We start from the raw sequence: 17,117 nt of genomic DNA on the forward strand, positions 1-17,117 counted from the left end.
GAGTCCAAGCAGGCTACAGCATCAGTTATCGGGCTTGCCGAAGGGCGCCGCCTACCAACTCTCTCAGTGGAGCATACGGCCTCGGCCCCGGCCCCGGAGCAGCAGTTCCTGCTCGCTGAATCCCCAAAGGACGGCTTCCCCTCCCCTGTCATTCCAGTGTTTCTAATTTTTGCGTTGTTCATGCACCTATTTCATAGCTTAATACATCCTGGTCTATAAATAAAGGATAAATTGAGTTTTCATGGAATTTTACTCTGATCCTTTTAAACTGTACCTCCAGGTGTCATTAGGTACACAGTGTTTCACAACCTGTCCTTCTACAATATTTCCCTCCCAGACACTCCCGTGCCACTCGTCAGATACTGCTCATTCCCTCAGCCCAGTCCCTGTAGCCACGGCTCCCCTCTCATCTCCGCCTCTGTGAGTTACTTCTTCTGGGTTTTCATGTGTGTGGGATCAGGCAGTGTGGCCTTTTTGTATCTAGCTACGTAACCTATGAGTGATTCATTTTTTTTTTCAGCTTTTTTTCTCTTAAAAAACAAACAAACACAGAAAAACAAAAACAGAAACAAACAAACAAAAAAAAAAACCCTTTTCACTACAAAGGAATATTGCTGATACAATACTGCGCATGTGAAGCCCCAAAATGAAATGTTTTCATGATCTGGGATAGGCTTCCCTTTTGTAAGTGTGACCCAGGAGCCAGAAATCTCTGGGTCCAGGAGACACCTTCAAAATCTTTCATTTTCCTGGATAGGCCAGGTTTCAATGATTCTAATGTGCATGTTATAAAAATATTAAGACTGCATATTAAATCTTCCTCTTTATTACAAACATATCAGGTAATTTAAAAGTTCTCTAAGGTTTCAGCCAGATTACGTTTTGGTAGCAAAAGAGTGATGTAAATATGAAGAAAGGAAGACACATTCCTTCTACCTTCTACCATGATAGCCCATAACACATGGCGTCCCTCTTCCAGTCCTTTCCCTCGGAGTGTATGGGTGAGTGAGAGCGGGGGAGGGGGTTTGCCTGTGTGGGGGACAGGGTGGGGCAGGGAGGGTTCCACAGCTGGGCTCTTGTTCGGCCTGAGGTCCCCACAGTGGACAGGCACTGCTACTCCTCTCCTGTCCCCTTCTGCATTTTCAGGGGCTACACATCATTTACTCAGCAGCACCACCTGCCCAACAACTGAGACCTCTCCAATTCTTTGAGTCTCCTCCTTAAAGTGAAGAGTACAATGTGCCCTAAATCTCTTCTGCTTTAGGGCTGTCTCCTAAAAGCACAATTTCTGGAACACACGCTAGTCCCATTGTTGGGAGTATTGGCTGCAGGGTCCTCTAGCTATACTCTCTTTCTTTCCGTGGAGCCTTGCTCGGGAAAGGAGGGTCCCCGGAGACTAGAGATGAACCCTGAAATCACGAGGAAGACAAGCCAGCACTGAGGCCACCAGGCTACCTGGGCGGGACCCGTGGAGCACGGGAGAGCCTGTCCCTACCGCCCTCATGGATCCTCCCTCCACAAGCAGCCCTGCCCCCCCACCCCACCCCCACCCCCCGTCCTGGAACACCCCTCATCCAGACCCCGTCCCGGGACACACCCCAGCCACTCCAGCCCCTCTTGCTCTAGAACTCAGCTTCTAAGTAGAGCAACCGGGTCCTGCTTCCAGGCCAGCAGAGGGGCGTCGGCCGGGCCACACTTGTCTGCTTGCTCCGGGTCCATCCTTTTTGGGCCCTCTCCTCGCAGGAAGGAACCAACCTCTCAGGGCCGCTCAGCTCAGGGAGTCACAGACATGACCTGAATGTGTTCATCCATATGTCCACTAGGTGGCAACAGCGAGAACTGCTTGAACCTCTGTGAACAGGAGGGACCTTTACTGAGGAGGCAAGAGAAGGCTAGCTGAGGAGGACAAAGCCGGAACTGACACCCCACACCCACCCCCCACCATGGGGTGGACGTGACATTCCTCAGGCACTCCCGGCTGCCCTAAAGGGCAAAGAAATAGTTCACCTATAGACACCACAATCCTGCAAGACTTAAGTCTCCCTCAGTTTCCCAACGTCTTAGCACTTTACAAGAACCAAGCCTTTCTATCAATTACTTAGCTTCCTGAAGGGAAAGTAGATACAATGAAATGTCCTTCTAATCTGCAGCCTCCAGGAAGTTCCCAACCGTCTTAATGTCCATGCCTTGCTAGAGGGCAAAACCACCTTCCCTAGACAATGGCAAGGCCTCTGTACCTTGGGAGTCTTCTTTAACATATGCAAGTATTATCTCAACCTCCCTTTTCCCTTCCCTTCCCCCAACCCCATAGTCTTATCATCAGCCACCCCTCACAAGCCGGGGCAGCAGCTCTATCTGCCACGGGTCCTGTCAGAAACCACCAGTTTTGCACCAAAGACGTCTCAAGAATTCTCTCCTGGTCGTCGGCTCCGGGTTCCACCCCACTGAACCTCACCTATATTCCACGACCTCCTCATTTCCAAAGCACACTGGGTGCTCATGGAAGCTGCAGGATGGACAGAGCCTCAACCGGCGGCTTTGGCACTGGGCATAGCCCCTCCACACCCCTCAGGCTCCTCCAGCAGTGACCCCCTGCCCCTGCCAGCCCCAATTCCCGATAACCCTCCGGTTCAGTTGTTGTGAGAGCAGTGCCTACGCTTCCTGCTCGAGACCCAAGTGAGGAGAAGGGAGAGATCCCTCTCCTCGCACGAAGTCACTTGACGGGGAGTCCACTTGATCAGAAGCTCTCCGTCTGGGAGCCCTGCAAAGGACAGGAATGCTGTGACCCTCCGCCTTCCCCCAAGGAGCTTTGGTGTGGGGAGCACCGCAGACGTCTACACAACTTGGCGCACAACAGCATCACACCTCCGCGCCTACAGATGCGGGCGGCCGTTTTTATTCTCACCCTCTCAAGAGGCGGGGAAAGCCCTCTGGGAACGCAAGGCACACAGAGCAACCCGCTGACCCTGAGCCCCACCGGGCCCCCTGGCAAGGGGCAGTGCATCCCCGTCCAGGCAAAAACACCTGCGAAACAGGGCACTAGGCCCCTGCCCCCCGAAAACGAGGTGAAACAACAAGTGAACAGCAAGTTTACAGACCAAAGAGGACGGCCAAACTCCAGCGCTAGGGGAAAATAGCACCTAGAGCTCGAGGCTTTTTCTCATCATTCATTTCTCTCTCCATTCAACATTTTCCATTTCGTTGTTTTTTTTTTTTTTTCTGTCTTTTTTCCCTTTCCAACTACTTTTTCTTTTTCTTTTAGCAACTCTTCATTTTTCAATCTTTTCTTAACTTTCATTTTTTACATTGACATTTGATACACATATTCTTCATTCTTGGATTCCTGTCGCTATATTCAATTTGATTTCTGTGTATATATGAGTTTGGCTTTCTTTACCATTTTGGGATTTAGTGACTTCCAACACACAGACCAACAGACACTCGGGACCAAGTGGCTCACCCTGTTTTGTCCACCCTGTGAGATCCTAATCTCTCTCTCCCCCATCCATTCTTCTCTGGGAAAAGTGACTAGAGGGAGGGATTCACGGCAAAAGAAAGAGCCAGAGGTAACCCTCTCGGCCACTGATCTAATGCATACGGTTTTAAGTAAGATGTCAGAGCTGGAACTCAGGATGACAATTACAGAGTTGCTAGCTGGGCTTGAAAAAAGTCTAAATGACACGAGAGACTCTCAGAGTGCAGAAATGAAATCGAATCAGGCCCAAATTCCAAAGGCTCTAACTGAGATGCAGTCTACATTGCATGTGGACACTCTAACGGCCAGGGTCAATGAGGCAGAAGACAGAGTCAGGGACACCAAAGACAAGCTGACGGAAAGGAAGGAAGCCGAGGAAAAGAGAGAAAGCCAACGAATGGACCATGGGTGGGGGAATCGAAAAATCAGTGATGCCACAAAAGGAAACAATATTGGAATTACTTCTGGCCCCGAGGGAGAAGACACAGAGGGACAGAAGATCTGTCTGTGTAGATCGTAGCTGAGAACTTCCCCAATCTGGGAGGGAAACGGGCATTCAAGTCCAAGAGGTAGAGAGGACTCTTCCCCAAATCCACAGGAATAGAGGAACACCCTAACATATACAGTGACGTTTGCAATTTCAGACACAAAGAGAAAATCCTGAAAGCAGCTTGAGACAAGAGGGTCTTCTAGCCACATACCTATCCACGGAGACCTGGCACACCAGAAAGGGCTGGCGTGATCGAGTCAGGGTACTAAATGAGAAAAACATGCAGCCAAGAATACTTTACCCAGCAAGGAGGCATTCCGAATAGGAGCAGAGATAAAGAGCTTCCAGGACAGAAAGGGACTCAAAGGATTTGGCCGCGAAACCACCCTGCAAGAAATAGGAAGGGGGATCCTGTAAGTGAAGAGACACTCCAAGAGTACCACAGACCAGAAAGAAACAGAGACCATCTACAGAATTAGGGACGTGACAGGTAACGCAATGGACTCATCTCCATCTGCTTTTTTAGATTTTTTCTTTATCATTGGTCTGAAGCAATTTTATTGGGATGTAGGTTGATAAGGAGGGTTTTTTTCATGATCTTTATGTTTGGGGGTTTTGTTGGCTGGATTCCTGCATTCTTGAATCTCTGGGTGGAGAGGGTTCATACAATTCAGATAATAATCAGACATTACTTCTTCAAACAGTTTTTTTCTGTACCTCAGCCAATTTCTTATCTACCAGGCCACGTGAAATTGCTACAAAGCTCACACATACTCTAGTGTTTGTGTGCAGGGCGTGGTTTGCACCCTTCCTTTTCTCTGCTTTATTCTGGACAACTGCAATGATCATACATTCACGTTCTCTCTCTCTCTGTCTCTGTCTCTCTCTCTCTCTTTTTGCTATTTAGTGTCTAACGTGAAAGAAAGGCCATCTACTACATTTTTCATCTTAGACGTGCTACGGTTCAGCTCCAGAAGTTGGGTTTTCCTTGTTTTCATATTTTCTATATCTCTGTTTCACTTCATCCTTTGTGTACATTCTTACGTATATAAAACCTCTTTCTAACAGTGGTTTGAATGTCCATGTGCAATACTTCCATCGTCTTTTTCATTTCTGGGTAGGTTTCTATTGTTTAATCTTTCTCCTCAGTACGAGGTGAACTTTTCTCCTTCTTTGCATCCTGGTAATCTTTTGTTGGAAGGCAGCTATCGTGAATTTTAATTGTTAGATATTAACTATGGCTTATATTTCTACACATACCCTTGAGGATTGTTCTGATGGGGAGGTTCCTGGAAAACTATTTTATCCTTCCAGACTAGCTTTCCAAAGGTTTGTTAGGTGGTATCACAGTAGTCTTCAATGTATTTTGCTACTGTTCTGTTGGTATTCTGAGCTCTCTTTGCAATGTCCCACGAATTACGAGGTTTTCCACTCTGCCTGCTGCCGGTAGCACAGACTTTTCCTGATTGTGTGTGAAGGCTAGTGACATTTTCCTCTCTGCTTCCCCTGCGCTATTATTTTCCCCACACCACCTACGTTCCTCACACATGTGCCCTACTGCGGAATTCTATGACAACTCAAAAGTGATCCTAGATGGCTTTCTGAGGTCCTCTTTCTCTGTGCAGCTCTCCTCAGTATTCTGTACTGTAAACCACAGCCATATTGACTTCTCCAAACTTCCACCTTGCTGTCTCCAACTCATGGAAATGGCTGAGCTTCGCCTGTGTTCTACATTCCTGACCCGTAGACTAGAAATGAAATCTCTTTAGGCAGTAAGTTAGGGAAATGCAGAGTCCCTCATGTTTGTCTTCCCCCTTGCACTAGTCACTTCCCTGCATTGCCTGGAAATATATCGAAAGTGTTCTTTTGCCAGGGCGCCTGGGTGGCTCAGTTGCTTACGCCTCCGACTCGTGATCTGGACTCAGGTCACGAACTCAGGGTCTTGGGATCAAGACCAGCGTTGCGCATCACACTCAGCACAGAGTCGGCTTGAGATTCTGTCTCCCCTCTCCCTCTATCCTCCCCACCCCCCACACTCTGTCTCTCAAACCAACACAGAAAATCTTTCAAATAAAAGAAAATCAGTTACGTAAGAGACAGCCTCTGCAACAAGGGGAAGACCCCAGCAGGGTCCGTGCCTTGCCCAGAATCACAGACTGGTAAGAAGGCAGAACCAGGCCTGAACCCAGCTCTCCGAGTGTCCTTAACGGTGGGGCCGTGGCTGAACCTAGCTACTCACTGGGAGCTCGGGAAGAGGTTGTGCTTTGGAACTGGCTGTAGACCTGCACATGGTATGGGGGTGATGAGAAGAAGCATCGACATCCCAGGCAGGAGGCATCCCAGCACGTACCCGTCTGAGGAGGAGCCCAGGCCAGGGCAACCCACTGACGGCACCCCTGCCCGCAGGACACCCAGAGGAAAGGAGGGATGGCTCGTGACACACGACTGGCAGCGTCTAGGGGTAAGGGTGGGCTCAGCCCCTCTAAGCCAAGGCTCCAATGCCTTCTGCAGGGTTTGCCTTGGAAATTAGAAAGCCTAAGACCTGGGAAAGCTATTTCCCATCCACCCCTAGGTGGGACTCTCATCTTCTGGGCCTGCACAATACGAGTATTGGGGCCCACACATGTGCACAGATACACACACAACACAATAGGGACTGTGGGTGGCATCGGAGGAGCTACAGACTCAGAGAAGGTGAGAAAGGAAGAAAATGTGGTGGCAGGTATTCCCTACGTGGGACACCACTCCCCCAATTTCTTAGATGGTATCCCACCTATGCCTGTGGACTTCCGCAAGAAGTCCGCTGGAAAAATCCCTATCGCACAGGCAAGACACAGACCATCCCTGACGGGCACAACGGCTTCTCCGGGGTCCCAAACAGGGAAGATGGAGACTTGCGTCAGAGCCCGGGGTGTTTCTAAGCTGGGGCCCTGGCTGCACCCAGACCTTCCCTAGGGCCTGCGGAGAGGGTTGTGTTGGTGTCACCGGGTACGCATGTGGCATGGCACGCAGAAAGGGGATGAGCAGTCGGCAGCCCAGAGCACTGTTTGTGTAGGTGCTAGTCCAGGTGTGGACTCGGGGAGGGGATCCCAGGAAGTGAAGTCACTTCCCTGATAACCGACCCCCACAGAACTTGGAACCCTGGTCACCAGGCACCCACATTCTAGTGCGGTCCCGTATCAGGCTCACTTGGCCAGAGACATTCGATAGCGAAAGATGTTCTCTTGCTGCGTGCCCATTTTCCGGGGCTCTGGCTTCCAGAAACCCCGGGCTGAGGGACTTTTCACCTGCTGCAGACACTGGCTCAACCCGCGCCCCCGACGCCGCAGGGCCTTTGCCAGGAGGTGCCGGAAGGTAATACTGAGCGGCCTAGGCCAGGCCAGGCCAGGCCAGGCCAGGCCACCTCTCCGAGCCATCCCTGGGCAGCCCCATCCCCCCAGTTTCAGGGAAAGAGGGGTATGTGGGGGAGGTCCCGCCCTGGGCTGGAGGAGGTTGCAGGGCAGTGGATACCCTGGGGATGCCTTCATGCTCACACCGATGCCACGGTGGGCAGGGTGGAAAGAGGATTCCTGAGGTGCCTCTCACCAGGGCCAGAGTGAATCCAAGGCCCTCGAGCTGTGTCACTTTTCTCTCCATGGTGGAGCTGCGTGCATCCTGGGGTGTGGTGGGCCTGCAAGGGAGTCCCCTGGGTCTGAGGACCAGCAAAGGCAGCCAGACAGACCTCCGAGGCCTCCCGCCTGGCTGCCGGGCACTGTCTTTACAGAGCTCCACACAGGAGACAGGGCAGGAGCTGAACGATGGGATCCCCTGCCCCACCTCCTTGAAGGACAGGAAGGAGTCCCCTACTGCCAACAAAGTCCAGCGCTGGCTCAGGGTGAGTGGAGGTGCCGGAGGGACCCAGCACCCAGGGCACCGATGCGGCACAAAGGGACCCAGATCCCAGAAACCAGCCTCTGGGCTCCTCGGGGCTCCCTCCTGGACTCCTGCTCCCATGTGAACCTGGATCCCCATCTCCTCCCCAAACCTGCCGTCAGGGCCCTGCCAACGGCCTTGGCCCCATGCACAGTCCCTATCCACATATCTGTACGAATATCAGAAAAGCGACCTTAAACCACCTCTCATCCCTTGCTCGAGATCCTGCTGAGCTGGGAGACTTTTCCCCAAAGGGGCCTGGGGCTCATGGTACTATGCCTATTGCTCTGCCCTTTGGTTGTGAAGGAACCCATCCCTGGGGCCCCTCCAGGGTCCGGAGCAGGCGCCTCCTTGTGCTGCACAACATTCCAGAAGGCCCATCCGTTACCGCAGCCACTGAGCCCTTCACAGAGGCAGGACGTTCATGTGATTCCCTTCTGTTGCCAACTCACAGCGCTGCACGGAACATCCTACGTGCCCTAAAATCCCGAGCACCCCCACCCATGAAACAGTCTCTGTGTTCTCAAGCCTGACATACATCGTCAGAAATCACAGGGACGATGCCGTTAGTGCAGGGAGCGGCTGTCAATACTCCGCTAACGATCTGACCTGAGATACCGACGTCCATTCACACACCCCCCACCTCACATCCCCGTATTGTTGCCATTCTCCTTTTTCCCTAAAGAGATTGCACGAGTTATGTTTTTGAGAGACAGACAGAGACAGAGACAGAGAAAGAGACAGAGACGGGGGTTGGAGACACAGAGGGAGAGACAGGATCCTCAAGCAGACCCTGCCCTAAGTGCGAAGCCTGACGACGGACTCGATCTCAGGACGCGCGCATCAGGAGCTCAGCCGAAACCAAGAGGCGGACCCTGAACCCACGGAACCAGCCAGGCACCTTGCTCCTTTTGTCTACTGTGGGCCCTCCTGTCCCACCTCTTTGCCTACGTCACCGAGAGCCTGGGGGTTTGCTCTGGGCTCCAACCCCCAACCCTCCTGGTGACCGCAGTGAAGACCGCATGTCTCCCCTGTCCCACCTCAGGCTAGAAAGGCCTCAACCGTGAAGAGCAATGGGACCTGCGTGGTGCGGCCCCAACGGGCAGAGCTGCTGAAGAAGCGAGTAGAACACCTGCTGCCCGCCTTCCTAGACGGAGACCTCAGCTACGTCTCCATGTTCCTGGCCACATACAGAGCTTATGCTACCACCCAGGAGGTGCTGGACCAGCTGGTGACAAGGTGAGCACCCTGCCCCTCCACAGCCCAGTGGGATTTGCCCACCTCCTGCCTGGGAGTCTGGGGAATGCCACCCAACTTCGCGGAGCCTCAGTGGGCTCCTCGGACTGGGGCAGAGTTATTACAGGGACTCAGTGGGGTCCTGGAGGGTAAGGACACCTGGGCGCCTGGCCCTGTGGAAAGGTCCTCTACGGGGGCTGTGGTCGTGCTCGTGGATCATCGTCCCGCTCCCCATGAAGAAGCCTCTGCCTCAGCCCTCACCGTCACCACGGTCTTGAGCTGGGCTCTTTTCCCCTTGGAAAAGGACATCTGACACTCCATCTGGGGTCTGTGTCCTGGGTGAGACCAGAGCAGGCATGCCCGGGCATGAGCAGGGGGCCCCAGGCCCACTCAGCTCTCTGGGATGGGGCTGGTGGGGGCCCTTTCATTCATCGAGCATAAAGGATGGATGCCCTTCTAGGTGCAGACCTGCAGACGCTTCCCTGGGCGCTGACTGTGATCCCACGCACACAGCAGACAGCACCCGGGAGCACCCCAGGGCTCCATTCTAGTCGGCAGTCAGACAGTGACACTAGATACGATGAGAGGGAGGGTTCACAGGGCATTTCATGCGATCCCCCCACCACCCCTCCGGCCTCCTCTAGCTACGGATGCGTCCTCTCTTCCTGGGACGAGATCGGCGGAGACCAGGAGCAGCGGGGCACGTGAGTGAGCTTTGGCTAATGCACAGGGCCCTTCCTTCTTCGAGAGGGCAGCGAGGGGACTGTGATCTGGGGGCTGCTGGACCCTCATCCCACACATCTGCCATTCCTGTGAGAGGGTCCAGGTCTGAGGGCTGCTTCTGCAGAAGAGGAAAGGGGGCCTGGAGAGCCCTGGGTGGGGTGTGGGCACTGTGGGAGAGCAGAGCGGGCTGGAGGGCCGCCTCAGCCCCTAACAGAGTCATTCCCCATCCCCGCCGCCTCTCAGCCCTGTCTCTACCCTAATCCTGGGACCCAGAACAAAGGGCGTGGCTTCCACACATCTGGTGGAACGTCGACACTGGGTGCTCAGCAGGTACTCAGGAGACCCAGGGAGGGCTCGGGGACTGGACGTCCCCCAGCCAGTGGGAGATTAGTGTCCACGCAAGGACACCCTCTCCTGGCACCTACTGAACGAGGCAGCACGTAGGCACGGGAGGGGAAGTGGGCGGTATCGGGAGGGTCCTGGGAAGGCCAGGGATGGGACAGAGTCCCTTAGTTCCCTCCTTGATTGGATAGTCATAGCAATGACCACGCCAGACACGCCACCCCTCCCTGCCCACATGCAGTGCAAGTCACGCGGCAAGTGGGCAGGGAGACTGAGCAGGGTGTCCAGCTTCCGCTTGGAGGACAGAAATGGTCACACCAGGGGTCAAGGACTCCCACTCACAGAGGCTTTGGGCCAGCCCCTCCTCAGTGACCAGGCCTGCCTCAGGCAGCTCTGCCACATCACAGGTGGACATGGAGTAGGAATGGGCTCTGACAGCCAGGAGCCGGGGACCCAGGGGCCCAGGTTCCGACAGGGGCTCCCTGGGGCATCCGCGTGGGAGGTGCCCTGTCCTCTGACTCCTCTGCCCACCTGTCTGTCCCCAGGGTCATCTCCTCCATCCTGGGCACCTGGCTGGACCACTACCCTGAAGATTTCTTCCAGCCCCCGGAATTTCCCTGCCTAAAGACACTACTGGCATACGTAGGGTTCCTCGTGCCAGGCTCAGACCTGGAGCAACGTGCCTGGCTCCTCCTCTCTCGGCTGCGACACCTCGAGCCCGCTGAGCCGGAGGCTGGGGGTGAGGAGGACTGGGGGTGACTGATGGAGGCCTGTGGAGGGGAGAGAGTGGGCCACACAGAGCAAGCCTCCACAGACTGCAGTGTGGCTGGGAGCAAGGAGTGGTCTCAGATCACTGTCCCCATGGGCTACAGTTTGGGGAGACCACCCAGGGATGGGTTCTTAGACAATACTGAGTGGTGGGCAAAGTTGCCTTCATTTGGAAGGGACATGGAAAGACAATCATGATGACCATACTTTCTCTTCTTGGAGCGACAGCAGCAGCCCCACAGCGAGATCCGCAACCGCGCCGAAAGCTAGTCCCAGCTCCCACTGTGGTGCCTGATGCAGCTTCAGAGCCTGAGCTGGAAAATCCCATCACTGCTGCTGGAGCTCAGCAACTCAAAAGAGCAGGGACGTCATCTGTCGTGTCGGGCCCAGTGCAGCTGGTGGTCAGAGCTCTGATCCACCGTGAGGACGTCCAAGAGTCACCTGCACCCTTGGAAAGCCAGGAGCCTCAGCAGGCCCCAGCACCAGCCACGGAGGTCCCTGAAGAGCCCGAGATGACACCTCCCACGTCAGAGCCACGGCAGGATATACTCCCAGCTCTGACTCTCTGTCGGGAGCTACAAGAGTCACCTGCACCTTTGGAAAGCCTGGAGCCCGAGCAGGCTCCAGCACTACCTATGGAGGTCCCTGAGGGGACCCTGATGCCACCTGCCCTGTCGGAGACGGCGCAGGACATACTCACTGCTCTGACTCCCTCTCAGGAGCTCCAGGAGCCACGTCCGGCCTTGGCAGCGCCGGAGCCCGAGCAGCCTGCAGCACCACCTTCGGAGGTCCCTGAAGAGCCCCTTAGGCCGCGTCCCATGTCACAGCCAACAGAGGATATACTCCCAGCTCTGACTCCCTATCAGGAGCTTGAAGACCCACCTGCACCTTTCGCAGCCCCAGCGCCCACGCACGCTGCAGCACTAGCTCTGGAGGTCCCTGAAGGGTCCCTTATGCCACTTGCCATGTCAGAGGAAGCGGAGGATACAGTCACAGCTCTGACGAACGGTCATGAGCTGCAAGAGCCACTGGCATCTATGGCAGCCCCAGAGCCCGAGCAGGCTCCTGCTCCAGCTATGGAGGTCCCTGAAGGGCCCCTGATGCCACCTGCCCTGTCAGAGCCGGCGCAGGACATACTCACAGCTCTGACTCCCTGTCAGAAGCTCCAAGAGCCACCTGCGCCCTTGGCAGCCCCGGAGCCCGAGGAGGCTGCAGTCCTAGCTATGGAGGTCCCTCAAGAGCCCCTCAGGCCACGTGACATGTCAGACCCAGCGGAGGATATACTCACAGCTCTGACTCTCTGTCAGGTGCTAGAAAGGTCACCTGCACCTTTGACAGTGCGGGAATCTGAGCAGGCTCCGGCACCAGCCATGGAGGTCCCTGAAGAGCCCGTGATGACACCTGCCATTTCAGAGCCACGGCAGGATATACTCCCAGCTCTGACTCTCTGTCGGGAGCTACAAGAGTCACCTGCACCTTTGGAAAGCCTGGAGCCCGAGCAGGCTCCAGCACTACCTATGGAGGTCCCTGAGGGGACCCTGATGCCACCTGCCCTGTCGGAGACGGCGCAGGACATACTCACTGCTCTGACTCCCTCTCAGGAGCTCCAGGAGCCACGTCCGGCCTTGGCAGCGCCGGAGCCCGAGCAGCCTGCAGCACCACCTTCGGAGGTCCCTGAAGAGCCCCTTAGGCCGCGTCCCATGTCACAGCCAACAGAGGATATACTCCCAGCTCTGACTCCCTGTCAGGAGCTTGAGGACCGCCCTGTACTTTTCGCAGCCCCAGCATCCGCGCACGCTGCAGCACTAGCTACGGAGGTCCCTGAAGGGCCCCTGATGCCACTTGCCATGTCTGAGCCACCGGAGGATGTACACAGCACTCTGACCCCCTGTCAGCAGCTCCAAGAGCCACCTCCGGCCTTGGCTGCGCCGGAGCCCGAGAAGCCTGCAGCACCAGATTCGGAGGTCCCTGAAGAGCCCCGTAGGCCACGTCTCACGTCACAGCCAACAGATGATACACTCACAGCTCTGACTCCCTGTGAAGAGCTTGAAGACCGGCCTGCACTTTTCGCAGCCCCGGCGCCCACACACGCTGCAGCACCAACTATGGAGGTCCCTGAAGGGCCCCTGATGCCACCTGCCCTGTCGGAGCCGGCGCAGGACATACTCACTGCTCTGAGTCCCTGTCAGGAGCTCCAAGGGCCACCTCCGCCCTTGGCAGCACCGGAACCCGAGCAGCGTGCAGCGCCAGCTACGGAAGTCCCTGAAGAGCCCCTTGGGCCACGTCCCATATCAGAGCCAACAGAGGATATACTCAGGGCTCTGACCCTCTCTCAGGTGCAAGAAGAGTCACCTGCACCTTTGACAGTGCGGGAGCCTGAGCAGGCTCCGGCACCAGCCATGGAGGTCGCTGAAGAGCGCGTGATGACAGCTCCCATTTCAGGGCCACGGCAGGATATACTCAAAGCTCTGACAGCATGTCAGGATCTTGAAGACCCACCTGCACCTTTCGCAGCCCGAGCACCCGCGCATGCTGCAACACTAACTATGGAGGTCCCTGAAGGGCCCCTGATGCCACCTGCCCTGTCGGAGCCGGCGCAGGACATGCTCACTGCTCTGACTCCCTGTCAGGAGCTCCAAGAGCCACCTCCGCCCTTGGCAGCGCCGGAGCCCGAGCAGCCTGCAGCACCAGCTTCGGAGGTCCCTGAAGAGCCCCTTGGGCCACGTCTCATGTCACAGCCCACAGATGATATACTCCCAGCTCTGACTCCCTGTCAGGAGCTTGAAGACCGACCGGCACTTTTCGCAGCCCCGGCGCCCACGCACGCTGCAGCACCAACTATGGAGGTTCCTGAAGGGCCCCCGATGCCACTTGCCATGTCAGAGGAAGCGGAGGATACACTCACAGCTCTGACGAACGGTCATGAGCTGCAAGAGCCACTGGCATCTATGGCAGCCCCAGAGCCCGAGCAGGCTCCAGCTCCAGCTATGGAGGTCCCTGAAAGGCCCCTGATGCCACCTGCCCTGTCGAAGACGGCGCAGGAGATACAAACAGCTCTGACTCCCTGTCAGAAGCTCCAAGAGCCACCTGCGCCCTTGGCAGCCCCGGAGCCCGAGCTGGCTCCAGTCCTACCTATGCAGGTCCCTGAAGAGCCCCTTTGGCCACGTGACATGTCAGAGCCAGCGGAGGCTATACTCACAACTCGGACTCTCTGTCGGGAGCTAGAAGAGTCACCTGCACCTTTTGCAGCCCCGGCGCCCGCGCACGCTGCAGCACTAGCTCTGGAGGTCCCTGAAGGGCCCCTGATGCCACCTGCCCTGTCAGAGCCGGCGCAGGACATACTCACTGCTCTGACTCCCTGTCAGGAGCTCCAAGAGCCACCTCCGCCCTTGGCAGCACCGGAACCCGAGCAGCCTGCAGCACCAGCTACGGAGGTCCCTGAGGAGCCCCTTAGGCCACGTCCCATATCAGAGCCAACAGAGGATATACTCAGGGCGCTGACCCTCTCTCAGGTGCAAGAAGAGTCACCTGCACCTTTGACAGCGCGGGAGCCTGAGCAGGCTCCGGCACCAGCCATGGAGGTCCCTGAAGAGCGCGTGATGACAGCTCCCATTTCAGAGCCACGGCAGGATATACTCAGCGCTCTGACTCCCTGTCAGGAGCTTGAAGACCCACCTGCACCTTTGGCAGCCCCGGTGCCCGCGCACGCTGCGGCACTAACTATGGAGGTCCCTGAAGGGCCCCTGATGTCACTTGCCTTCTCAGAGCCAGCGGAGGATATACACAGAGCTCTGACTCCCTGTCAGCAGCTCCAAGAGCCACCTGCACCTTTGGCAGCCCCGGAGTCCAAGCAGGCTACAGCATCAGTTATCGGGCTTGCCGAAGGGCGCCGCCTACCAACTCTCTCAGTGGAGCATACGGCCTCGGCCCCGGCCCCGGAGCAGCAGTTCCTGCTCGCTGAATCCCCAAAGGACGGCTTCCCCTCCCCTGTCATTCCAGTGTTTCTAATTTTTGCGTTGTTCATGCACCTATTTCATAGCTTAATACATCCTGGTCTATAAATAAAGGATAAATTGAGTTTTCATGGAATTTTACTCTGATCCTTTTAAACTGTACCTCCAGGTGTCATTAGGTACACAGTGTTTCACAACCTGTCCTTCTACAATATTTCCCTCCCAGACACTCCCGTGCCACTCGTCAGATACTGCTCATTCCCTCAGCCCAGTCCCTGTAGCCACGGCTCCCCTCTCATCTCCGCCTCTGTGAGTTACTTCTTCTGGGTTTTCATGTGTGTGGGATCAGGCAGTGTGGCCTTTCTGTATCTAGCTACGTAACCTATGAGTGATTCATTTTTTTTTTCAGCTTTTTTTCTCTTAAAAAACAAACAAACACAGAAAAACAAAAACAGAAACAAACAAACAAAAAAAAAACCCTTTTCACTACAAAGGAATATTGCTGATACAATACTGCGCATGTGAAGCCCCAAAATGAAATGTTTTCATGATCTGGGATAGGCTTCCCTTTTGTAAGTGTGACCCAGGAGCCAGAAATCTCTGGGTCCAGGAGACACCTTCAAAATCTTTCATTTTCCTGGATAGGCCAGGTTTCAATGATTCTAATGTGCATGTTATAAAAATATTAAGACTGCATATTAAATTTTCCTCTTTATTACAAACATATCAGGTAATTTAAAAGTTCTCTAAGGTTTCAGCCAGATTACGTTTTGGTAGCAAAAGAGTGATGTAAATATGAAGAAAGGAAGACACATTCCTTCTACCTTCTACCATGATAGCCCATAACACATGGCGTCCCTCTTCCAGTCCTTTCCCTCGGAGTGTATGGGTGAGTGAGAGCGGGGGAGGGGGTTTGCCTGTGTGGGGGACAGGGTGGGGCAGGGAGGGTTCCACAGCTGGGCTCTTGTTCGGCCTGAGGTCCCCACAGTGGACAGGCACTGCTACTCCTCTCCTGTCCCCTTCTGCATTTTCAGGGGCTACACATCATTTACTCAGCAGCACCACCTGCCCAACAACTGAGACCTCTCCAATTCTTTGAGTCTCCTCCTTAAAGTGAAGAGTACAATGTGCCCTAAATCTCTTCTGCTTTAGGGCTGTCTCCTAAAAGCACAATTTCTGGAACACACGCTAGTCCCATTGTTGGGAGTATTGGCTGCAGGGTCCTCTAGCTATACTCTCTTTCTTTCCGTGGAGCCTTGCTCGGGAAAGGAGGGTCCCCGGAGACTAGAGATGAACCCTGAAATCACGAGGAAGACAAGCCAGCACTGAGGCCACCAGGCTACCTGGGCGGGACCCGTGGAGCACGGGAGAGCCTGTCCCTACCGCCCTCATGGATCCTCCCTCCACAAGCAGCCCTGCCCCCCCACCCCACCCCCACCCCCCGTCCTGGAACACCCCTCATCCAGACCCCGTCCCGGGACACACCCCAGCCACTCCAGCCCCTCTTGCTCTAGAACTCAGCTTCTAAGTAGAGCAACCGGGTCCTGCTTCCAGGCCAGCAGAGGGGCGTCGGCCGGGCCACACTTGTCTGCTTGCTCCGGGTCCATCCTTTTTGGGCCCTCTCCTCGCAGGAAGGAACCAACCTCTCAGGGCCGCTCAGCTCAGGGAGTCACAGACATGACCTGAATGTGTTCATCCATATGTCCACTAGGTGGCAACAGCGAGAACTGCTTGAACCTCTGTGAACAGGAGGGACCTTTACTGAGGAGGCAAGAGAAGGCTAGCTGAGGAGGACAAAGCCGGAACTGACACCCCACACCCACCCCCCACCATGGGGTGGACGTGACATTCCTCAGGCACTCCCGGCTGCCCTAAAGGGCAAAGAAATAGTTCACCTATAGACACCACAATCCTGCAAGACTTAAGTCTCCCTCAGTTTCCCAACGTCTTAGCACTTTACAAGAACCAAGCCTTTCTATCAATTACTTAGCTTCCTGAAGGGAAAGTAGATACAATGAAATGTCCTTCTAATCTGCAGCCTCCAGGAAGTTCCCAACCGTCTTAATGTCCATGCCTTGCTAGAGGGCAAAACCACCTTCCCTAGACAATGGCAAGGCCTCTGTACCTTGGGAGTCTTCTTTAACATATGCAAGTATTATCTCAACCTCCCTTTTCCCTTCCCTTCCCCCAACCCCATAGTCTTATCATCAGCCACCCC

The 17,117-nt window shown here is 55.0% G+C and overlaps 1 long non-coding RNA gene across 1 annotated transcript in view; it reads right to left on the reverse strand.

The window, feature by feature from the left end:
* LOC130543282 (uncharacterized) overlaps nucleotides 1–17,117 on the reverse strand; it is a 116,157-nt gene that overhangs the window by 80,621 nt on the left and 18,419 nt on the right. The window contains exon 3 of the long non-coding RNA XR_008958514.1: nucleotides 4,267–4,352. This is a non-coding gene — a long non-coding RNA (uncharacterized LOC130543282). The remainder of the gene's footprint in view (nucleotides 1–4,266; nucleotides 4,353–17,117) is intronic.

The sequence above is a fragment of the Ursus arctos genome, unplaced genomic scaffold (assembly GCF_023065955.2).
Source record: "Ursus arctos isolate Adak ecotype North America unplaced genomic scaffold, UrsArc2.0 scaffold_92, whole genome shotgun sequence".
In the NCBI taxonomy this organism is placed as follows: Eukaryota; Metazoa; Chordata; class Mammalia; order Carnivora; family Ursidae; genus Ursus; species Ursus arctos.